Source organism: Paramormyrops kingsleyae, chromosome 4 (genome assembly GCF_048594095.1).
Source record: "Paramormyrops kingsleyae isolate MSU_618 chromosome 4, PKINGS_0.4, whole genome shotgun sequence".
NCBI classification, from domain to species: domain Eukaryota; kingdom Metazoa; phylum Chordata; class Actinopteri; order Osteoglossiformes; family Mormyridae; genus Paramormyrops; species Paramormyrops kingsleyae.
The window spans coordinates 29,995,408-30,020,980 of NC_132800.1; the positions used below are offsets into that span (position 1 = coordinate 29,995,408).

Here is a 25,573-nt window from a genome sequence, read left to right on the forward strand (position 1 = left end):
GGGAGGGTAGGGATGCTAGCCCCCCCCCCCCAATGTGAACCAAACGCGCGCCTTGCTTATAGCCGACAATGGCGACGGAACGTATGATGGCTCCAAATATGCGCTGCGTCATCCCCTCCTCTGCGGCTTTATCTCGACGCGCAGCCGCGCATATCCTGCGACGAGCGGTTTACTTTGGGGAGGCGGGGGACCGTTTTAGTCATTTCGCATGCAGCTTTTTGTTCTGCTTCAAATCAATGTCATCGTGTTCTGAAATGATTCAGTGTATTTTAAAGAAGTTTGTTTTAAACCAAAAAGTTTTTTTTTTTTTTTCGTGATTAGCTATGTGACAAGAGATAAGAAAAAGAATCTCGTGCAAATGCCGTCCCGTTCTTTGGAAAAGTTTTTGGCAGATATCCTGCAGCATTCCTGATTGGGGTGTCCTTGGCCTCGTGTGTCCTGGGAAAAGCTACGTCGCAGCTAGACAGGCGGTGTGGAGGGGGGGTGGGGGGGGTTTGCACTGCAGCCCGTCAGCCGCCATGTATGTTTTCCTGAATGAATCTAATTCGCCTGCAAGGACATGAGGCTCAGTGGTGATTCCGTTGACGAAAACTGTGACAAAAAGTATTCGTTAACAAAGACTTTTCGTTGAGGAATCTGTGACGAAAATTATTAATCAACGAAGACTTTTCGTTGTTGAAAAAGAGAGAATAATAAAATAAAACTTACACTACTGGGAAATCGACTGACGCTTTCGCCAAAGGAATAGAGCAGCCTGACAGAAAGTGGCTGATGCCTTTCATCGGGACAATCCAGCTCCCTGCTTGGCAAATTTTATCTGAAAAATTATACCCTGCCCAAGTTTAGTCTGTGCCAGAGTAGGAAAAAAACGTACCGAAATATGGGTAAATTTCACATCTGATGCAAAAGAAAGTGCGACTGAAACTGTGTGGAGCGACACTAACTGGTGAAAACACCAAAAACTCGAAGCGCCATGAAATGAATAAAAAGAAACAGCTGATTTTTCTTTTAATGTCCTTGAAAAGTTCAGGGCCTGAGCCTGGTGTTGAAATAAGCTCTGCCCAGTTAGCCTGATGCTGGTTTATGTTTTTTGAGAGAACACGTCTGTTTTCTTTGGTCAGGTTCTCTGCTTTGGTGTTTTTTTATTCTCGTTGGCCTAAATGCCTCATATGCAAGTGTTTTGTTTGAGACTAAATTTTGGCTTAATTTATAGTTCATTTAATGATAAATTAAGTTCATATAAAGCCATTTCAGAATTAGTACAATCTTTCATATTAGCACATCAGCAGTTAAATGTGTTCTTAAAGATCACATGTTCAAATTTAATGCCATCCCATAATAACAGCCTTTCAGATGTTGCCTTCAGTAGTCTGTAGAGAGGTCAGAGGTAGATTAGAGACCAGTCTGTATGTGTCTCAAGATAGCGAAGTGAAATTTTCAAAGAAATTTGAAAATTATATATTAGACTATGACTAAACCTGCTCCACAGATTAACTTGACTAAAAATCATGTCATTTTTGTCAACTAAAACAAAAACGTCAGATGATTAAAATATGACTAAAACTAGATTGCATTTTCAGCAAATGACCAAGACTAAAACGAAATCAAAATCCATCCATCCATTTTCTGTAATTGCTTGTCCTATTCAAGGTCACAGGGGTCTGGAGTCCATCCCTGAAGCTACGGGTGCGAGGCAGGGAGCAGCCCAGGCTGGTGTGCTAACCCATCTCAGGGCACACGTTAAATCAAAATAAGCTGTCAAAATTAACACTGCTTCAGTGAGGTGTGGCCCATCACTCTGAGCCCGGCCTGCCAGCCCCCCCAGCAGAACATTCCGGAACCTATGATCCTTCCAATCACGTATGTGTGGATGTATAATTTAATGTCAGCGTACGACTGATTACTGACACAAACACAAAGAGGTCTATCTGTGCGCACACCTACCAATCTGATTTACCCACACTTGTTCTTATTTTACTATTATTATTATTATTATTATGTTTTTTTGTAGCTATGAAATGAAGGTTTATCCTTGAGGGGAAAAAACAAAAAAAATTCTTTTAACAATCATGGATTCTGCAAATCCTTTAATCATTTAATGAGACGTGTCAGTACAGATGATGGCAGGATATTGATTAAGCTTCAGGCACTATAATGTACAGATTTTAAATTAATCACTGCTATATATTATTTTTCTTTCAGGAAAACCTTCTGTTTATTGATGTTTTATACTTTTAATCCTAAACGCAAACATTATTACACCTAAGGATATTTAGAACGTGGACGTGCATCGGGAATAAACAGACAGATATGATTGATCTCGTTTGACAATGGTTGTTAATTATTAACCACTCAGTAAACATATTGTGTTTATCATAACATTTATTTTTCGCTAAATATTGATATGGACATTTCACTCGTCAGCTTGGGCTGATGTGGCTGGTTTATTCGCGCTTATATCGCCACGATGATCTTCACTGTTGCTCTCCGATGGACTGCGGCATCCCAGCGGAATCCATAGCGCCGGATGTCTACCGTAACGGCCGGGCCCACACACGCGCTGATTTAACTTCAAAACGCGGTATTTAAGGAATTCAAATGCAGATCCATTAAAGCATTAATTGATATCCCCACGGCTTTGATAGCTTGGCCAAAACAACTGACTGGCACTAATTTAGGGAACGGTGCCAGGGCAGTGCAATTTACAGCAATTAAGACATGAAAGGACGCTGCATATTTAAATTAGGCCACAGATGAGTGAGCATGATAAATAGGGGGGGGTATGAAGCGCTGCCAGGGTGGGAGGGGCGTCTCCCTTACGGTCACATGACGGGACGGAGCGCCGTAGGATCGCTGTCAGCGCAGACCCCCCCCCCCCCCCAAAATCCCGTTCTTAATTATTTAGTAGCACGACGTGTATTAACTTGTAAATGTGGGTAGATTAACAGCCCGCTGTACAACAAGCCTGTGGGTTTATTTATGAATAAAGAAGTCACACAAGTGCTGTATGAAGCTGCTTTGCTCAGCCTTCCATTTACCTATCCATCCATCCAGTAATATTAATACCTAGTTCAGGTCTTTGATGTTTATATTTTATCCTTCCCATATCTACTCATATCTATATTTTTTTCTGTGAAAGATCAGTGCTCTGGGGTGCTGTCGTGTTCACAAAGGAACCTGTGGAAGATACTGTTTTTTTTCTTCTTCTTTTGTTTAATGAGACTGTTGTCTGTACCTTGTCTTTTGTCCCCCCCCCCCCCCCCAGGTTCTGCAGTGAGCTGCTCCGTTTGCCCCCTATTCTAAGAGCACGGACCGTGCCTCTCCTCTTGGCGGGGGAGTGATGGCCAGTGAGTCCCCTTGCATTGAGACGGCAGGTACGCCCCGGCAGCCTTTGTCGCTGTGTAATGATGGTGTATGTAGACTCATAATTACTCTCCCTGGAGTTTCCTGGTGGATGGGTGCACACCAGCCGCCATAATTACTGACCCCCACACACACACACACACACACACACTGAGGACTGTCAGTGTCCTCCTGTGCTTCCTTTCTGATTCTTTACTCTCTTACAGTGTTGCACACTCCAGTGCTTGCATTATAATTATCATAATGTGATAAGGATACTGTATGCTTTACAGCGTTTTACTTTTCATTAAATGTAACACGTAGGCCTAAGTCTTTTTTCTTTAATACTAGCACCTTCTCTTGGACAATAATCAAAATATCAAACAGATCAAAAATGTAAAAGGAAGTTCTGTCTGATGTGTTCGGTTAGATTTCCACTCATGCGTTAATTCTCTTTGAAATGTGGGTCATCCCTGCACTCAGTCTACCTGCTTATCCTGCATCTCACTTTGACTTCAAAGAACTTTCAGATTCCACTTTCAGGAAGGTAGTAATGTGTTTCCGTTATAAAGCTTTTCGCTTAAAAGTTTAATCATCTAGCATGTGCTCCTAAAGTGCTATATGTCAGCTGTATAATATTTGTGTGTTAATTGGTGGGTTTTTTTTTTTGTGGACAAAATTTTTTCCACCAATTCCATGGTGCTTTTTAGATTTTGTGATATAATACAGGATGCTAAATTTGTTAATGGAGAAGCCTGGCTGTGATGTGGAAAGAATGCTGACCTTAAAGCTTATTACTGAAGGACCCTTGCTCACGACAGAGAGAGAGCGAGTGACCATGTCAAAATAACCGGGCTGAATCAGAACCAAACCCACGGTACATTTTTATTCTGCACTTGGCTCTAGGTGACAATTTGTGAGTCACTGGATCACTCCGGACGGACGAATCCTTCGCTCTGAATTTTCGCTGACTCCCAGCATCCCTAGCTGAAGCAAATTTTGACTTCCCCCGCTGGATTTTGCTTCAGAGAAGGGCTCGCCCCCTACAGGTCTGCTCGTCATATTGCAGATTTCATTTCATGTTAGTGCTAGAACTAAATTGCCTAATTTACAAACGCCACTTTAAATTTGTTTACGAGCCTCCTTTCCAATCGCCAGTCATCAAGGATCCCATCATTTCCTGGGTGTCCTCCGCTCATTTTTTTTAGCACGCAGTTTAGCGCGGCAGTGGAATATGCAAGCAAATTAGGGCATTATCTTCAGGGATACAGCTCTACGCATTGCACGGGCCCGCTGCTGTCCGATTGGCCGGCCGTGACAGGGTGATTTATGGGCTTTTGGCACATTAGTTCATCTGGCCTTACGGAGGGTTAGACTTGCCAGGGATGATGCATCACGTTTTAATTGGAGAGTCCAAAATGCATAATGTTTACTGTAAAACATTTAAATGCAACGGGTGCCAATGCCAAAATAAACATGATAAATGAACGGCTGATGCCAGTGGGTGATGAATAAAAACCATTAGAAGCTCATGTAAGCTGCAGCTCAACATGCAACGAATGAGAGGGACAGTGAGAGGAGGGTTTACACTGATCCAATAACACCAACTCTGAGAAGAACAGAAGTACCATTTTTATGTTGGTTTGTGTGTATGAATGATACAATGTTACCAGGCTAATCAAATGCAAACCTTGCAGTCAATGCATAAATGTATTTAAGAAAAGTTGTATGATTTTTAGTTAAATATTATAGATCAAATGTAGGATCATGAGTGTGCAAAATTGTGACATTATATAATAATTCTGCAATGTTAACAAAAGACTGGAACTGATGGGTATTAATTTTGCTGCCAAATTTCCCAGTGATTCAACACAAACTCTAGCTGCTGTGTTTTGTGTTAGTGTGTTGATCCAGAAACGTTTGGTGTTGGAAACGTCTAAAGACATCTTTTTGTACATTTGTTTAGAGCATTTTTTTGGGTCACCCCGAAATGAAATAAGCCTATGTAATGTTGCTGAAGTAAACGCAGAAACATCAGAAACGGTTTGCTTCTCCAGAAAGTATTGATTGCATTATATCAAAGGAACATGTCTGACATGAGATTAGTTTACAGTTTGAACACTAGATAGTGTTACTGCCGGCGGCGGTGTGGAATCTATCAAAGCGCTTGTAAATAAAGCAGCAGCTACTGGCTGAGCACGGCTTCCAGGTCCCCGGCAATTTTGGGTCAAAATTAAACTGCGATGACCGGTTTTTGGCATTTGATTGCTTGCATTTTTCAACCAATCTGGGTCTAGCTGAATCTGCCTGATGACAGAATACAGACCATCTCCGAGGGACCACATTTTGTGGTCTGGTACTTGGGTGAAATGAGTAAAAAGCTGTTAAAGGTGCAGAATTTTTTGCTTTCTTTGTGAGAGATTCCGTGGGGTTCGGGAAGTGGGGGGGTTATTCCAAACCCTGTCTCTTTGGTTCAATATTACTGATGTTTTTTATTGATTCTTCTTCTTAATATCATTATTATTTTAATCAGCATTGACATTTGTAGTAGCAGTGATAGTTGTATTGTATCTGTGATCAAGCCAGTGGTTTTAAACATAATGTGAAATGAATCTTTTAATATTGCAGATTGATTATTTGAATTGTTCAGCAGCATTGTGCTTGCCTATAGAATACTCTGTAGGATATTGTGTGCGTGTGTGTGCTCTATTGAATATTCAGGCTGGATGGACTTACCATTTCCTAAAGCCCTAATTTAAACAGCTGGGCTACTGCTGTGCTATAAATTAATCATGTCCTACCCTGTTAATATTCCTTTGTACACTCCTGCCCCCCCCTCCCCCGCCCATTACACATACACACACAAAAATAAAAAAAAAAGACACTTGCTTCTTGTTGTGCTAAAACCTACCATTTTATTGTCATGTGACAAGTTGTTAAATCTATAACCATAACGGCTGGGGAATTTTTCTATTTCAGCTCGGATTTTAATATGTGACGCCGTCCTGTGAATGATGGTTGTTGTGGAAATTAAAGTGCGCCATCTATTGGTAGAAAAAATGCACGCGGAAAAATAAATACCCAGGCAAGCAGTGTTCCACAGCAGACTTCCTGCTAAATTGTCTAAGTATCCCTGCCGTTTAGAGAGGGGGGAAAAAAGTGTTTTTTTTCCTATTGTGCATTGCAACATGCTCCATTCCCTTCAGGGGGGGCTTATCCCACCTCAGCGCAGAGGTGATCGGGTAACACAACCTCTCACCTGCGGCCATGGGGCTGGTAGCTGACCACTATCCACGCAGGTGAGAGGCATGTAAGTGAACCCCCCCCCTCCCCTCCACCGAGCCCCCACATACCGTTGTCCAGATGTTCCAGCTTCTCACATCTGGAGGCTGTGGACCTGTATTGATTGACCACATGTGTGCCTGGTGTCCCTATGGCAGAGCTGACAGAAACCCTATTGATTGGCTTTTAGCTGAACTTCCTGTAGGCTGTCATTGGCGCCCCCATGTGGTTGGCCCTTCCTGAGCGGCTCGGGATGGCGGGGCCGCGGCTTGGCTACCAGCAGACCTGAAACGATTACCTGCTCATTACAGCATCCAGTCCCTGAGTCAACAGAAATTAACTCAGTGCTGTACTAATTTTTATGGCTGGCATGTATACATACAGCATTTTGAAAAGTGTCTATATTTTTTAAATAATGGATAATAGATGACACTAATCGACATTTATTTTTGTAATTTCCAGTTCCCCTATACAGTATATCAATAACAATTGATCCCAGCTTTAGTAGCAGTGATAGAAGCCAAATTCTCTGTAGTTATCGGTCAGTCGAGCTCATGAGGTTTACTTACACAAAAATGTTCTGAGGGCAGAAGGAAAAATTATTGTTTAAGAGAGATAACCAATCAGATTGTAGAGGAGATGGGTCCAAGCAACTAGAGGAGGTGGGGCCAACCAATCAGATGTCTTGGTTCCTGCCTCCTCTAGTTGCGAGACATGACCTCTAAAATCTGATTGGTTATCTCTCTGAACCAACCATTTTTCCTTCTGCCCTCAGAACATTTTTGTGTAAGTAAACCTCTGACAAGCTCTCTCCGAGCCCCACAGAGCTATTTCAGCCCAGTTCACCTTTGGCATTCGTGCAGAAGCTGTCCATTGCCGGACGTTGACTGAACCATCCCTTAACTTTAACACCTTTTCTGGGTTCTTTTGCCAGTTGAGTGTAGATCACTGTGTTTTGGGTCTTCCTGGATGACTGTTGCAGTATAAGGACAGATGGTCTGGAATTCTCATATTACAGAATATAATTTGTGGTTCCTCCCATCGCATTGCCATCCAAGTCCTGCCATGCGACAGAACATCCGAAAAGCATCGCATCACCATCATCCGCCATGCGTGGCTGCTAGCGCGAGGTTCTTGCACCGTTTTGGATTTTGCCACTATGACTCATCTTTCCATCGAAGATTGGATCCCATCCCACGAGGACCATGCTTAGTGGTCGCTGGTTTCTGCCATATCTACTGCAGGTGCTCTGGATGTTGCTGTAATGGTTTTTGCAACGCCCCGTATGATTTATTTTCTTGAGGGATTTTAGCAAGATGGCTGCTTCTAGGAGGGCCTGCCCTCACTTTTGTCTGTGTTATTTGTGGTTTGGTGGACCGTGGACCCTATGAATGATTCTGTAACCCTTTGCCTATACATAGGCATGTTTTGGATTAGTTTGATCGGGTCATAGTGTGCCCCTAAACTTGGGCACTTATGGCGTATTTGGAGAGTAAGGGGCAAAGCCACTCCGATTTGTACTTAAGGTGTGTGGCCCAAATCAAGGCAGATCGTTACTTTTAAAATGGGTCACCCTACTTGCTGTTTTGTAATTAGGACAGCATTTTTGATTATCTTGTACTCAAAGCAAGTATAAAGAAGCGTGAAATTAATTTATTCCTCTCAGAATTTCGCCTCTACCTATAGCAATCCACAGACATATCTGATTAAATTTAACGTGAGAAATGTGAAAAATTCTGAAAATTGCAGATGTGTAGGGAGATGAATAAATGGTTTGAGAATAGGCCCACACTCGCAGTCCTCGCTGAGATCGGGCCTCTTACTGGGCAGGTTTTACTGCGATGGCTCCTCTTCTGTTTTGATTGTTCTGCTGCGATTCCTCTGATTTGATTGCGAATTCCACGGCCTGTGATTAGGGATGGTACATTTTTTTTACTGTTTTTTTTCTGCTGTAGTAAATTGGCATTTGATAAAGGTCAAATAAGGATAAACATAATACGGTTTTACCTCATAATTACTCTTCAAATGACCACAGGGAATGCCAGTTTAGCTGGATACACTCAATCTGCACTGGCATTTAGTATTTGTGCGATTTAAAGTACAAAGTAGATGCAGCATTCTTCTTTAATTTGCTCCTGCTTCATCCATATTAAATACTGAATGATGTGGTTCTGCGATAAAACATCACAATAATAATCGGCTAGTTGCTCACGCTAATTCTGCTGGAATACGCAGCCGATGCAGTTAACGCTACGCTGCACGGTCGAGCGTCTTCCTCTCCTCTGCGGTTTGGCTCTATAGTTGTCTTCCTCGGAAGATGCTGGTGCACTAACAGCAGCTCAGGTGCCTCATCTTGCGGGGGGGGGTCACCCATATTTCCTTTCCCTCCAACGAGATTCCCAGTGCCTGCTCTCTGAAAGTCCCCTGACGTGACACTGTTGGTAAACTGTATTCCGACATCATGGCCAGAGCTGGCTTTGTGCCTCAAACAGCGTCTTGAATTCTGTCTGGGGAGCTCCACCTCGGTCCCATCGCAGCAACATCCTTCTTCCCACGTCTTGCTGGGTCGCTGGTGCAGGTTTTGTTGTGGTTCTTTCTCTGTAATGGGGTCTTGACTGATGCATCATTACTCTGCTCCCGGCCGCTGAGCCCCAGCACTTGGGGCACGAGGATATAATTTTTTTTTCTTCTGAAATATTGGTAACACTTTACTTAAAGCAGTCATCATAATACATTATAGATATCTTCATAATGCATAATGAATGATTTAAAAATGTTAGCTAATGAAATCTTGATATATAATTCAATGTTGATCATTGAAAACTTGTACCTTAATGAAGCTGCATACTCAAAATGGATGGTGTGGCACTTTCAGGTTGTGAAATAAATCCGTAATACAAATGTCTTTAGTGAAAGCTGGATGAGCAGCGAGCACATTTACTGAGTTTCTCTGCAATTCAGAGACCCACACTGGGAAGATACTTGTACCTGAAAATCAATACTCTGAAGATGAGGCAAAAGATCCTCTCTGTGCAGCTCTATAAAAGTCACTAAATTTGAGGGTCTTTTGTGGTAAACGGTCTTGCTGTTCTGTACTGTGATGCAATTTCCATGCACTCCGCAATATAATGACATACATACAATTTCTCCCAACCTCTGGTTATACGTTGGTGTTCACTAACTTTTGAGTACTTGGCGCTTGTATTCTCTTCACGTAAATGTGATTTCACAGGTCGTTCAGTTAATTTATTTTGATTATATTAGTCTTGTAAATGGGACATTTTACTGTAAACAATGTGAGGATCGGTATCGGCTAACCAGAGAAAATTCTGCTCGTAGGAGTTTTGCTTACACAAAAATGTTCTGAGGGCAGAAGGAAAAATGATTGGTTCAGAGAGATTGTAGAGGTGGTGGGTCCAAGCAATCAGATATCTTGGTCCTGACTCCTCTAGTTGTTTGGAACTACCTCCTCTACAATCTGATTGGTTATCTCACTGAACCAATCTTTTTTCCTTCTGCCCTCAGAACATTTTTGTGTAAGTAATATTCCCACAAGTGAAAATTCTACCTTTAAACACAACAAAAGTCTGCAGTTGCTCTAAGGTATTCTAGAAATTTCTTTGCTGTACTCTGATGTAGGCAGTTTTACTGTAAATGGCTAGATTCTGTCTCAAGGTTCTGGGAATGTTATTCAGGGGAACGTGACCTTACTCACCATTATAAGGTGGAATAAGGAGCGATGGAATCACAGGAATCTGCGAGTTTGACTAATCAGGAAAAATAAACGCCATCCACAGGTCAAGGTCATTACCGTCTGCATCATGTGAGCAGTTTGCTGACAAGCTGGATCATTTCTGAATAACTTTCCTTCGTGGGTATTTTATGAAACTTGGCTTTGAAAGTGAGGAAATCACATTATTGCTTTAAGAATGTATTTTAAAATTCGCTGAGTTTATATTATAAGACATTCTTTAAGACTCCATTAACACAAACCGTTTTAAAACGGTATAAGGGAAAATAAATACTGCCTGTGCAGAAGCATAATTTTTAATAGTTTTGAAAGTTTTTGTCTTTGTGGACTAGTGAACAATGGAACCGACGCTATGTCTGTGTTTGAGTGGATATTTCATTAGTAAATCATTTTATTCATTTCGGTCATGCGTATTTCTGTTTGCTATTTTTAATCAGACCTATAAATAGGTGTCATTCCGTCCTGCAGTGACACCAGCTTAATAACTGTCATTCCCAGTAGAATATAAACCTGCTAGCTACAGTAAGTATGAATTATGAATTTAAGTGTCATTATGAACACAGAGTTTAATAATGACTGACCTCTACAAAATTAGATATTTAAGCCCATAATTTTATCATTTATATACATACTTAAATGAGCCCATTGGGGTGTTTTAATTGGTTACATTGTTCAATATAGATAGATGTTCAATCGTATAAATAGACCTTACAGTGTAATTTATTTTCTTAAGGCATCTATTGTTGAGGAATTACTATTGAAAACATATAGATACTTTAATTCTTGTATTTGATATTCAGCATCATACCACCTCTGGCCATTTTAGCGTTATGTAATAAATAAATAAAACCAGCCCATGTCTGATACAGCCCCTGTGTGCCGCAGTGCTGCACTCTCTCCGGCAGCTTCCAGCATTTTCTCCCCGTGCGCTGGAGGCCAGGATAGTGTTAAATGCGCACGGCAGTGTGTCCTTTGTACCGCGGGGCTGCGTTCCGCTATCGCTAACGGTGCATCGCGTAAATCCGGCAAACCTCCATGCGTCCGCCATAAGGATGTCATACCTAAGGCCCCATCCAATGATCTTTTTTGGTGGTTTTAGCTATTAGCAAGATATACAGTAGTTGGTTCCAAGTGACCTATGTCATGTTTGATTATTAATATATCAAATTGTTACATTCATAGCATTTGCCCTGTCTCCTATGTCTGGGAAATACATTTTGGATTGGAATGGCCTAGATGTATGTGTGTGTGTGTGTGTGTGTGTGGTTTATCGTTTTCCTTTTGCACATCAATTTTTTAATTTTACACCAGTGACAATTAGAGCGGCATTTTCATTCTCCTAATGCAAAGGCCGCTGGAAGCGCTTCCGGTGAAAATCATTACAGGGGTAACCTGCTGTAGATTCATTTTTTTAAGGCTTGTAATTATGGGTATTAAAATCTGCAGGGAAACCAGGAACGAAATGTTGTTTAACATGTCCTGTCATTAATATATTTGTAATGTGTTGCAGAAAGAGCTCCATAATTCCCCCAATGGATCATTAGCCTGATTTCTGTCTTTGCAGTTTAATGTTGATAATCTTTCACTTCATCAACGCACCTCAGTCCTCTTGGGTCATTTTTGTTGTAGTAATTAGGTCTGTACTGTACGGGAGGCTTCCGGAAGCTCACTCTTATTATACGATCCCTCCTCTACAGACAAAGGCAGACAAAACCCCATAAGGATCCTGTTTATATATCATCACTCTTTATATATAATCAGTCTTGTAATTAATCTCAATTTTATCTTACATTCTGCTGTTCAAATCGTAGACATCTAATATGGGAAATCATCTCTGCAGCTATAGAAGCACATGCTGTGCGTAAGAGTGGCTGGTACCTTCACACAGATCCAATCCCAGCTCTGGCAGAGGTACAGATGTGTAGCTCTGCTTAAACGGTACGGATATTATGTCATTTAGAGACAGCGAATTGTGATGTTATCGCTTACGGAGTAGACGCGGGGACGCGTCTGCACGTTCCTCTGATCCCCGTTAAGAAACCGGCACGTTTTCACACCTGACGGGGAAAATATCGCCTGTGAGCTGCGGAGAAAATGTTCATTAAGTGAGCGGAGGAAGGGATGGTTACGGCTGTCGCGACGATCAGGACGAGCGCTTTGTGTGTGTTTAGGGATAATGATGCTGACTAGCGCCGTCTAGACGCTAGAGATAAGCCTTCCTGCTCTGAACGGCACACATAAATATTAAGCGGGACCCGCCGAAATAATAAATCACAGTCGCATCAAGAGATCTTTGATCTGTGTAATATAGATGGCAGATGGCCCTTGAGAGTTAACACGTAGACTTTCTGTAGGGTAAACTTGTGATTGGATTTTAATTAAATAAACCATACGGTCCCTTGAAGAGGATGCTGGATTGTGTGTGTGTGTGTGTTATGGGGGGGGGGGGGGGTTCTTGTATATATTACATTGGGGGGACCAAATGCAATCAAAAAATGTGTGGTTACTTATGGTCAAAATTAGGGCTGGGTAGGGGTTAAGGCTGTCATTGTTGGGATTAGGGTTTTGCTTATAGAAATTAATGAGTCCCCACGAAGATTTGAATACAAACGTGTGTGTGTGTGTGTACTGAGGTCCACTTCATTTATTTTTTATTTCGATTGCATGTAGCTTTTGACATATCCTTTCATGGCTACGGTCTTAAGTATGTTCAGCATGTAATTGCATTTTTGGTGACACAGGACCACGGTTACAATAGCCGCTGCACGTGTGTGTGTGTGTGTGCACGTGTGTGTCTGCGATGCTGGTGAGCGCAGGGTAGCTGGACCACACGTGCACATGCGCTTCATCAGTGCGACGCCCCCGTGTCTCTGGATGTGGGAGGAAACTGGGCCTCTTTCAGAGTCATAATCTGTCTGTGACTCCCAGCTTCTCTGCACTGTGCTGGTTTTCAATGAGGAGAATCCAGGCTTATCCATTCATCTCTGATAACATTATTTTTATTTTCATATGACTCCTCCGGGAGCATGTAGGAGAATATCCAGCGTGTGAGGGGGGCTGTGATGTGCATCCTGCATGCTCTCCTCCTAGGTGGAACCATGAATTTAAATCCATCCAACCGAAACACATCGACAGCTGAAGAGCCACAAAAGCGCCGTACATGAATGTTGAATTCATACGAAGAGGATTCATCAAAGAGCTATGCAGGTTCTGTTAGCTCACGCAGGAAAAAGCACAGGGCTTTGCAGGTTCTGTTAGCTCACGCAGGAAAAAGCACAGGGCTTTGCAGGTTCTGTTAGCTCACGCAGGAAAAAGCACAGGGCTTTGCAGGTTCTGCTAGCTCACGCAGGAAAAAGCACAGGGCTTTGCAGGTTCTGTTAGCTCACGCAGGAAAAAGCACAGGGCTTTGCAGGTTCTGTTAGCTCACGCAGGAAAAAGCACAGGGCTATGCAGGTTCTGTTAGCTCATGCAGGAAAAAGCACAGGGCTATGCAGGTTCTGCTAGCTCACACAGGAAAAAGCACAGGGTGAAGTTTAACTGACAGTGAAATCGCTCAGTTTCGTTTGGGTTCAGACATATTGCTTTCTAAAAATCCATCCATCCATCCATCTATCCATCCATCTCTCACTTGGCTATCCTGGAGTCTGACCCAGGCAGCGCAGGGAACGAGGCAAGAATTTCCCTGTGCAGGGATTTTAATACATTCCTGGGAAATCTGGTGGAACCAGATCTGCTTGTTTATATAGTTGTTTGTTTGCTTCCAATTCTGTAAACTTGACAGTAAAGCAAAGTATTCAGTTTTTACGCTTCTTGGATTCCCATGCCAGAAAAACAAAGATTTTTAATTGACCACAGTAGGTTCAATTACAGAACCCACTCCATTATTAAGTCCTTTATGTTTTATTAATCTTAACAGTTAGGAGAAAACAATGCACCAATTATAAATTAAAAATAACCCTGAATTGACATTCTGCTGTTCAGCAACTTAGATGTATCCCAGTATAAACAGAAGGACCGCATGCTTTGCGTTCAGTGTCCCTGTGCCACATGGCCGGAACCTTCCGGGTGAGGGACAGAACGTGTGCAGGGGAATGAAGAGGAGCAGAGAGAGGGGCATCATTTGGGATGACCAGAGGCCAGAGATTCGAGGAGTCCCAGTGCAGTCTGCAGTGTTGTGTGTGTGTGTGTGTGTGTTTGTGTGTGTGTATGTGCATGTGTATGTGCATGAGCAGGTATACTTATCCTTATGGGGACACAGTGTCCCCATAATGTGATAAATATCCATTTTTTTCCTCTTATGGGGACCGGTTTCCTCTATTTTATAAAAATCGGTGACTGCTATGAAAAAACTAAAAATGCAAAAACTCTTGTATTTTACTTGGTTACTTATGGTTATGGTTAGGGCAGGGTGGGGGTTAAGGTTGTCATAGTTACTTATGGTTATGGTTAGGGCAGGGTGGGGGTTAAGGTTGTCATAGTTACTTATGGTTATGGTTAGGGCAGGGTGGGGGTTAAGGTTGTCATAGTTACTTATGGTTATGGTTAGGGCAGGGTGGGGGTTAAGGTTGTCGTAGTTAGCATTAGCATTTTTCCCATAGAAGTGAATGAGCGGGCCCATAAGGATAGGTATACCCGACATGTGCTTGCGCGCGTGTGGTGGAGGGGGGGTGGTGGAGGGGCTCCGTTGAGTTTGTTGAGGGCTTTGCCTCTGGTTAGCATAATAAACCACTTCACCTAATGCAAGGAGAAGCTAGTGCCATTTTTTTAATAACATGTGGAGTCCATTAATTCAGCCAGAAAGCCCTGGTTACTTAAAGCAGGGGAGCAAAAACGGCTTGATTTTTGTCGGAGCTGAAAAGGCCTTTCTTCGTGTCGGCAGCACTTTGCGTTGCCTTTGATCTGATCGCGATCCCATCTGAAGTAGCTGCAGCTTAATGTAGCGACTGAGCGGACGTAGCGTCCAAATGCACCTACTGACGGAAGGAGTTTGTGGGGAAGGCCAATTCGGAGAAGCTCCGCCCTGCTCAGGACTGCCGACACGTGGGGCTCGATTCCCGGTGCATGATTACAATAAACCAGATCTATTCTGCCTCATGGATAACAACAGTGTCTCAGGTCGCACTGTACAGTACAGACTGAAGACCACCCAGACCATTGTAGCAGAGCCAAAATTGAAACTCATTTTCAATTCGTTAATTAAAGAAGAAAATCATCCGGAAGGTTGGGTTAAGTCTCCATCTGCTGCACTAGATGACCTATTCGCTGTTGAACCCTTTTTCTCCCATATCTACCGAACTTGACTCATTCAGTTCTGTTCCTGCCATTTTGCTATTAGCTGCAGTTGTAGGCAGTGGAGCCCACAGGGACAGTAAACAAATATTTGCTGTTTCATGTTATTGCAAAGGTGTTGCTAATTAAAAAGCACCCAATGAGACTGCTTGGCAATGAACTTCTAAACTCAGAACAGCTCATTCAGAACTATAAGCTGTTTCAATTTATTACTACTTGAAATGAATGTTTTACTTTAAAACTTCCGGGTGTTTCTCATGTGGTATATATTTTTTGAAAAACAGATGAAGTAATGATTTTTGTTATAAAACCAATAAATCTGCAATATTTTTTACTGAATTAAGCCAGTGCCCCAACACTGTCTGTGACCACTGTATCTGCCCTGCTGAGGGATGTTGACCTTTGCGTTACCTGCAGTGTTTAGCCTAAAGATCATAGAGCACTGGCCCTTTGCCTTGTTCACTTTGAAAATCTCCAGCTGGAGGTACAGCAAAAAAACAAGGTCAATTTGACTTGAGAGGGTACGATTTTCACCACGATAGTGATGATTTTCACCATGATAGTGATGATTTTCACCATGATACTGATAGCCCAAGGCATGCATGTAGCTAATGAGGGTTAATGTAGGGTTAATACTCCACTGAATTCCCTGGTTTTCTATTTTCCCCTAAAACTGAAGGTAATGGATTTAGTTGACATTTTAAATCCTTGTGATGTGCGATGTTGTTTATTATATTGTCGCTTGGACCATGAAGTGTGTTTGGTGTGTTTTAAATTTCAGTAGGAGTAATTTTTATTTATTGTCAAACTCCTGAATTGGTTCAATTAAACGTAATATATTGCAGTTAAATTCAATAACAGAAAGCATTAATTGGCACTGTGTCACATCATGTGCCGGGATTGTTTTTTCAGTTCCCCCCCCCCCCCCATTTTATGTTGAAAATGTTTCTTCATTAATTCACTTGCATGGATGAAAAATGTGCATGAATTTCAGGGCTTTCATGCTAAAGGACGCGTTTCTAAAAAAAAAATACCAGATGTTTAACTTACTTGTCTTTTTTCTTTGGCTGCACTGGGGTTTTTCTTGACTGCATCACTTTAAAATTAATTCATAGTTTTGGAGGGCTGTCTGCCACAAAGCCAGGATATGCTAAGCGTGAGACGGGCAGGGGCCGTGATGAACGGCCGCTTGGGAATAACCGGGGACTCCATTTTGTCCGGCACGGGTCTGCTTTGAAGAAGCGTGCTGAATTTCAATCAGCGCAGGTTCGTGCGTCCCATTCGGCTACTCGCTATGCAGGAACGGCGGGACTCCGAGCAGTCGTCGGCTCTCTGCTATGCTCGCAGTTTCCTGTTCCGTTCACTGTGTTTACGTTATGTCTCTGAAATTTAAGCTTTTTGTGTTTTTTTTTTTTTTTTTTTCTGGTTTGGGTTTTTTTTTTTTTTTTTTTAAATGTTTGCGCATGTCACAGTACTATTACTCTGATTAACCTGAGTATTGTTTTAAGCAGGTAGTTAATATTTTATTTTTAGCCTAAAGCAGCTTAATCATCTTTGTCATCGGTAGCCAATAGGAGGCGCCGCAGAGGGACAGATGCGTTCTCAGCTTCGTCTTCTTGCTTTTATGGTTCATTCAGCATCATTCCCCATGAGAAGGAAAGTCCCACACAACAGAAATGCTAACATCTGCATCTTGGGCTGACTTCAACCTTCCCATGTTCCTTAAAAAAAAAAAAGACTGGAAAACGAGCGGTCACAGGGATCCAGCAGAAAATGACACGCCTCAGAAGAAAATTGTGCAGACACCATGAAAGTGGCCTTTTTCTTGCATTTTTATATTCATACAAAAAAAAAGTTCTAGTTGAAAAAATTACACATTACACTCGAACAGGAAAGGGGTGCATTTTCAATGCTTCCAATTGGCCAAAACTTCTTTGTGAAAAGTCGAAAGATGAATTACAAAGTCTATTTGTACAGAAAAGAGAAAAAAAAGGTAAAAGTAACATATAACAATTTCCTGAACAATTTCCTAGGATAACCTTCTGAAGCTAAGATACAATGGAAACGTGTTCCAGTTTGGTTACCATTTGCCACACATCTCTGTGATGTAAGGAAGTTTCAAGACATTGGACATCTTCCCTACTTCTTAGTAAGCAGAAGTCGTCCCAACAGCACTGTGCTTCAGCCGGGTGTAAGTCTACTGAGATCACAAGCATTGGGTTGGTGATGGGCGTCTGGTGACCAGAGCCAAAGTGCCTCTGGAGCTCACATGGGGTGTTTCACAAGACCACAAACGCAAAGATCATACTTGTGGTCTTGGCAAGAGCCGTCTTGCTAAATTGGGGTGCAATGAATCATGGGATTGGTCTCGTTCACTGGGGATTCTACCATTCGGGGATTTTTACGTTCTTCCACGCTTCTGTTCTTAAGTATTGGAACTGGTCTTCGGCAATGGAAGATGACATCGAAGGGGCTCGCGAGAACACAAGTACGGTCAAGTAGGCATATTGATAAAACACCCATGGTCTCCCGTGACAGCAGAAGGGGAAGGGAGTGAATTGTAGAGGGATGAGAGGGTCGCCACAAAGCTGGGAGCAGAGGGGATTAGGGGAGTAGAGCTTATCAGCAAAGAGAGACTGGAAAGCAGAACATGTCAAATTGGGCAGGAATCTGGCGATCTCACATCTCTGTTATGCTGGTCTGCCTCAGAGGGCACATAGCGTCTTTGGAGAAGCCAGGATCAGAGTATAAAGTCAAGGAAGCCAAGTAAGTATGGCTATTAACCTGCTGCAGAACTGAGGGGACTCGAACCCTGAACCCTGGGGGTGTGAGGTGACAGTGCTACCCAGTGAGTCACTGTGCCATTCCAGTTCTTGCTGCTCTCGTCTTAGTTTCCTAGTGAGCGTCTGCGGGACACAGACAGAGACAAACAAACAGTCTGCTGACCATATTTTAGCCATTAAATGTGTCACCATGTGATCGTAAAGTTCAGGCGGAATCAGCTGCTCCTAATTAGCACAATCCACGCGATTACGAGTACGAACGCCAGTTGCGGTTCCCGGGTTGCTCTGGAATGATGAAACACTACATCGGGAGTGAGGATCTAACCAAAGACGTGTTTTAAAACAAACGAGAGCAGGATTTTAACACCATAATAGCAGTGCAAACTGGACCTTACTAACAGCAGAAGATGTATAACTTCTGCTGAGGCTTTTGGCTAAGCGGAAGCGTCTGTGGCCATCAGCGTTTGGCGTAGACACTGGGAAGGCTGGCTGCCATCTGTCTGTGACTTTTTCATTAGTGTAAAGTGGATGACAGTGAAAAAGTTCAAATCCATCTCAATTAGTTCTACTTTCTTCATCTTCTTATGCCTCTAAATGCGCTTAGTTATGCTCCGTTTTCTTTTCAACAGGCCCAAATCATTTACTGGTACTCGTATGTTCGTGATTTTATTTTCCCAATTTATAAATGTTTTAAAACATTTGTATATGTGATTCTGCTAAATTTGGCATCATTGCAAATAAGTTTGAGTTTCAGACTTGTGGCTGAAGTATAATTTATATTGTTAAATGGGCCGATTCAGCAGAATGGCTTGACTGCAGTCACGTTGACATCAAGCCGGATTTCTACCCGAAAGCCAACTTCGCCGGCGACGTTCCAGGCCGTGTCACCAAGGCGCCTTTGAAGCGAATGATCGGCACGTGGAATAATATTGACCAGACTGTGAATGAAATGCGCGGCGCACCAAGGCCCCGATAAGGGGCGGCTGTGTGAGGTCGCTGTCGGGTGACGGGGAACGCTGGGCTGTGGCGGTATTACCGTTACCACTAATCTCGCTAACTACGTGACACTCGCCGGCGCCGCAACTTTTCAATCAAATATAATGAGGCTTAGCCCTGCGATGAGGACGGCTCTGAGGAGGAGAGCGGCGAGTTCAGCATCCTTCGCGGGGACGTGATTCATGGTAGTAGCACTTAAATGACAAATGAAATTTGCATATGTGCCTGATTTAGAAAGTAGTCTTTTGAGACTCTGTGTTTAACGTAGTTAGTAATCAGTACAACGAGGCTCTAATGAAGCAGTAATAACGAACTGTAGTATTTAGTCAAATTGCCTATTTTCTAAGCAACTAACTGATTTCAGATGTAGTATATAGCGGGTACATTCAACGAGAAACAAATGATATGAATCAGTGTAATTATTCTGAAAGTAAATATATGAAATGCATAAAGGGTACTAATATACTAAAAGCCATATATCCTTAGAGGGTTACAGGTGTCGTCTGTCCGATTGCTGTAACGTAAAGTATACGCATCTTTTTATAGCTGTGTCTGTCTGCAGTGGCACGGCCATTATCTGGTTTCCTGAAGCTGGTTTGGAACCCACTGCTCTGGGCCCAGTTCGGAATGACGCTGGGTTGGGGTATTATGGGATGTATTGCTGTGTGGTAGATGTGGCATTAGCTCCAGCGGAAGATCCTGAGAACGTCACCATCCCTCGCCCCGTCTTTATTTGGATTGTTTTCGCGCCTTTCATTAAAATACGTGAAACATTTCAATTTGACCTCCTCATCCTGGCGTCTGGAGAAGCCTCATGAATCTGAAGACAGCGGGTGCTGTGATTGGACAGAGGGGTGTGACCGAGGGCCCCCTCCTCTGTCTGGGACAGCTTATATCCTGTACAGTTGAGGTGGGGAGGGTGATTTCCGTGCCCCCGCATCACGGGGGTTCTTGAGCCGTCCTATTTTTTTATCTCAGGCCCCCTGAATTTCTTATTTTTTTTTTAGCAGTTTGTCCCATATTGTCGCCTACATTTCATACAAACTTTATGGTTGGGATCTCTTCTTAAATTGAAAGTGCCATCCTTACTGGGAACCCCCCTTAGGGTCAGATCCTGGAGTCGCCCCTGTCCCGCACAGACCGGAACCCTAAATGGAGCCTCCCCCACACAGTGACACAGCTGATGATTTCCCTGCTGAGCCGCAGTGTCTGTGAGCCTGACGACTGTGCGCCAATATGGCCGCCCCGCCACTGTAATTCCGCCAGCTTTAGCCTCTCTAACACGCTCCCCTCCTTTTACAGGAGTCACTACTCTTAAGTCCTCGCTAAACAGTTTTATTCTCTTCTGCTTTCACATAATTTATGTGATGCACATTCTCACTTTTAGTATCTTTTTAAATCTTTTATGTTCCTTTTGATTTATAATTTTTAATTTTAATGTTACGTGCGTTTTATTTCTTGTTTCATTTTCTGTGAAGCACTTTGAATGACCTTTGTGTTTGAAAATGTCCTATACAAATAAATGTGACTTTACGGTAAGGATAGAGAAGAGAGATATATGCAGTATATTTATACACACACGCATGCGCGCACACACACACACGCACACAGTGTGCGCCTTGTTAAAAAGCAGCCCCTGTTTACGACGTGCGCAGATGCCGTTTCTGCTCTCCCGATGCGCAGGCCCCGCAGACATCCTCTGTCGCCTCTTTAACCTCAGACCATCTTCACGCGCTCCGCGTTCACACCGCCGCCCGGCCACCGTGGAGTGTGGATTTCCCGGCTGCCTCTTTAAAGCCGACTCGTATTTGCTTTTTCTACATATGCCGCTGAAAGCACAAACGCCCGAAAAGAAAGTTTGGCAGCTAATTTGCTTGAGCACAGAAGCACTATAGAGTTACATCTAAATATACATTTTTTTCTTCCTGTATAAACTCGGCCTTTGCAGAGGTTGGCATATAAAACGCTTCTATGTGCCTTTTTTTTTGACAGTTTTAAACCCACAAGCTGGTTCCATTTTTAAAGTAAAATTACAGTAGGTTTGCACTTTTACCCTGAATATTATCCATTTTGAATGGATGTCGGTCTGTGGTGAAGCTGAGCCGTAGAGAAGCGGCCAATCACTTCTCGTTAAAGGCCAACCGGATGGATGGGTGGTCCGCTGTTACAAACCGAACAACGAAAATTGCCTTTTTTTATTTACCTTACATCTGCATTATGCAGTGCAGAACTAATGTGTCGTTTTTGCAACCATTTTTCTTCGTTTTGCTTTTTGACACAAAGGAACAAAAAAAAGCGTTTAAGTGGCAAATAAAGACGTGGAGGACTGACAGTACCGAAAAGAGAACTTTTCCCAAACACGTTCAGAACGTTAACTATACATGGTGGGAGGGTATTAAGGAATAAATAAGTTTTGAGTTTATAACCGATCTATTATATCGTAACCAAGTGCAACAGCTGCAGTTTTGCATATCTAAAAATCTGGCAAACTGTGCTGGGATTTCAGGACTGCACTGCTTTCAGCACTCATTTCATTTAATAGACATGTGGAGAAGTCTGTGTGGTCCTGGAAAGTGGTGAAACACTGAAAGCTTTAGTTTCAGGATGACTTCCATCCACGAAGGAAGGTTTATTTTTGTGCGCGAGGTATTTGGAACGACTGAGCCTCCCGTTGCAGTTTGCGGAATTTGTCACGGATCGTTTTTGCGTTTTCGCTAAAACGTGACTGAGGTTTACCTCGTAGTGTGGTCCTGGCTGCAAACGTTGACGTCACAAGTCATTAATCTACGTGACGGTTATTGTGAGCTGCCTATATGGCTTGAATTTTGTACTGTTTTATTCGTCTTCGAAACTATTTGGAGATCGAAGTCAACGACACTATCAAAATATATGGATTCAAAATTTTTTTCGCCACACATTTGCAGTGCACCTCAAGCAAAATTTTGACTTGCGCGCCTTTTAATTAGAACTCAGAATTCCTCTTTTTGTCATTAGTTACAAAGATTATGCCGAGGCCCCCGTCAAAATGCCATCTTTTCTATAATTTGGCTCATTTTGAAGTGGAAGGTGGGCGGAGCTTAAGCTACAGGAATAGGAGGCTGTATTTTCATTCCTGTCCCGCATTCATCCCTCTCACATCTGGCTCTCCAGCGTTTACTCCTGGCCTGATACCATCATCTAACTCAACCTACAGTTTTATAACCAGTTGTTTTACTGAAGTCATTCTGGTTACGGTCACTTCTTGACAGTAGAGCAGATGAAACAGCTCTTGGATATGAACCAGTAACCTTTGGGTTAAGAATCCAAAGCCTTAATCAATGCAGTGCTGACTGCCCTGACTTAGTGGGTCGATTGGCTAAGCCAGTCAGACGCAGGCATTGCCACATTGCAAAATATAGTGAACTGTGTCTCTGGTAACTTGTTTTATTTTATTTTTATAATTAATAATTAATATAATCATTGATGTGTACAGTGCCTGGAAATTCATACAGTCTATTAATTATGCATAATTTAAATACTCTTCCAAGCAAAATGACTTAATTAAGATAATGACACAATGGTCTCTGTTTTGTAAGAAATGTCTTGTATTCTTGTTTACATAAATCAGTTTATTACATTAAACTTCTGTTAGTTTTATGAAGGAGAGCTAGATGAATTGTAGGTTAAGATCTGAACTGGCTCCCCTGAATACTGTGAGACTTGAGTCCTGCAGAGGACATTGGGTTTGGGTCCCAGTGTGGCAGGGGTTTGAGTTTCCTTGCACGAGGACCAGAGATAGTGGTGTACAGTCTCCTACAGAGACCAGAGAGGGTGGTCTACAGTCCCCTACAGGGACAAGAGAGGGTGGTCTGCAGTCCCCCAGAGGGACCAGAGAGGGTGGTCTACAGTCCCCTACAGGGAAAAGAGATGGTGGTGTACAGTCTCCTACAGAGACCAGAGAGGGTGGTCTACAGTCCCCCAGAGGGACCAGAGAGGGTGGTCTACAGTCCCCTACAGAGACCAGAGAGTATGGTCAAAAGTCCCATTACTAAGAACTTGGGTGGTTAAAGTCCCACATTTTGGTGGCATTTTATTATTATTATTATTATTATTATTATTATTAATTATTTTATTTAGTTGTTTATTATTTTAAAAACTGATTATTTTTTTGGTGTATGTGTTTTTTTTAATTCCTTTCTTTTAGATGTCTGTAAAGTACTTTGTAAACCCCCGTGGTTAAAACAGTGCTGTATAAATGAAGATTGATTGATCATTGATGTGATTATTATGGCATTACTTGATGTTACTTAGCTCGGTGTAACAGCCACTACGGCAGATTTATAATGTCTGAGTCTGCAGTTCGGCTTTAACTGGCACCCAAAACGCCCTGGTTTGGGCTCAGCAGTGATCACTTGAACTTGACCTCTGACGGACGGGTGCCCGCTCCTGAAGGACAGGGGGACTGTGATCCGGCGCTGTCAGAGAATTAGCACATTCCGCAAACGCTCTGTTAGAGATGAAACCCCCCCCCCCCCCACTGAGTCTCCAGTTATGTGTTTTTTTTCCCCTCCTACTTCTTTTAAATGTTGTCAAAAGTGAGCAATATTGACCAAGATAAACTGCAGGAGTGCCACTTCAAAGCAACACAGAAACATTTGTTTTTTTCATGAGTGGCCCCAAACCCACCACCCCCGCCCGGCCCGCCCCCACGGAAACCCCAAACCGTGACAGGCTTTCAGGCGGCTAGGAGGCGGCCTGGCCCTTACAGAAAGGTGACCTTTATCCTTCTTTGCTCTGCATTTATTTATTTTTATATGCTGCCTCTCCGCAGGGAGCCATCATAGGTGTGACTCTGTGAAGGGGAAAAATGAGAGCTTTGTCCTTATCGCCTCCCTGCAGAAAGTACCAGAGAAATGGGACTTGGTGGGGTGGGATGGGGCCTGAGCCGATAGCTCCTGATTAAAAACTGGCACATCAAAGAGAGAAGCTGAAGATGGAGTCCGTGATCACTCCCCCCTCCCAGGAACCTGACAACACCCCCCCCCCCCCCACCCCATTCAACCTTGAACGCTTCCCTCATGCTGCAAAATATCCCACGCTGGTGGCTCAACTTGGGAGGGGGGATGACCTGGGAAAATGTAGATAAGTATGCCCACGCACCCAGCAAAACGAGCCAAAAAGATAACGCTTTTGTTAATGGCGCGATAAAGTCGCTTTCCAGCTATCGGTATTCGTTAATGACTTCTGGGTCATTAATGCAGGGCGGCCTAGCGGGTGGCGCTGTGATGTCACGGCCCCCGGGCCGCGGGTGCGAGAAGAGCCCCAGATTGTCCCATGAGGAACCTCTTTGTTTCCCCCCCTCCCCCTCCCCCTCCCCCGCACCGCTGCAGCATCCTGCTAAAAATGTGCTTTTAAATCACTCCTGTTGTGTGGACGTGTCGGTGCCCTTCGGCAAACGCGTCTGACACCCGGCCTCTCTCATGCCTGCGATATTCGTACCCGGGTTTGGTTCAGCATTATCCTGACCATTTCCAGGACAAGAAGTAATTGATGAATAGTCCTGGGCCAATAAATACGGCATTATAAATGACACAAAGCAAATGAGGTCGTGCAGATTTGTCGGTCGGTGATTGTAAACGCCGCTTTCTGTCCTGTGCACTGTTTTTCACAAGGCTTTTTGGAACACTTTCTACAGCGCAGTGCATCAGTGATAATCCAGCAGCTGTTAGCGGCCCGGTTTCCATCCGCCTTAAAGAACACGCTCATATTACCATGACAACTGAAACTCAGTGGGAAATAAGCCAAAAGTGCATTTTGTTGTCTGCCAAAAGAGCTATTCTCTGGGGCAGAATAAGATCAGTGCTGGCTAAAGTGTTGGCAAGACATAACAGTGCAGTGTGTTTTTATGCCTGCCAGTGTATTAAAAATGAAATTCGTGTGACTCATTGCCATGTTCTGTCACAAATATTCCCAAGTTTTGTGTGTGTTCGTTCACGAGCGTACAGTCATTTTAGTACAACACTGACCGATAGTGTGTGCGTATTGTAAGTTGTATTTAGTGTTACTGTTAGATTATGGTAGGTCTTCTATGTTCATAACACCTTTAGTATAACAATATTATTACAATATTATTATAGAAAAATCTGCTGTT

The 25,573-nt window shown here is 43.0% G+C and overlaps 1 protein-coding gene across 1 annotated transcript in view; it reads left to right on the plus strand.

Moving 5' to 3' along the window:
- Positions 1 to 25,573, plus strand: part of LOC111853789 (zinc finger C2HC domain-containing protein 1A-like) — a 78,957-nt gene that overhangs the window by 5,754 nt on the left and 47,630 nt on the right. Inside the window, exon 3 of the mRNA XM_072711086.1 lies at positions 3,266 to 3,374. The gene's annotated coding sequence lies outside the window, so the exon portion shown is untranslated. The remainder of the gene's footprint in view (positions 1 to 3,265; positions 3,375 to 25,573) is intronic.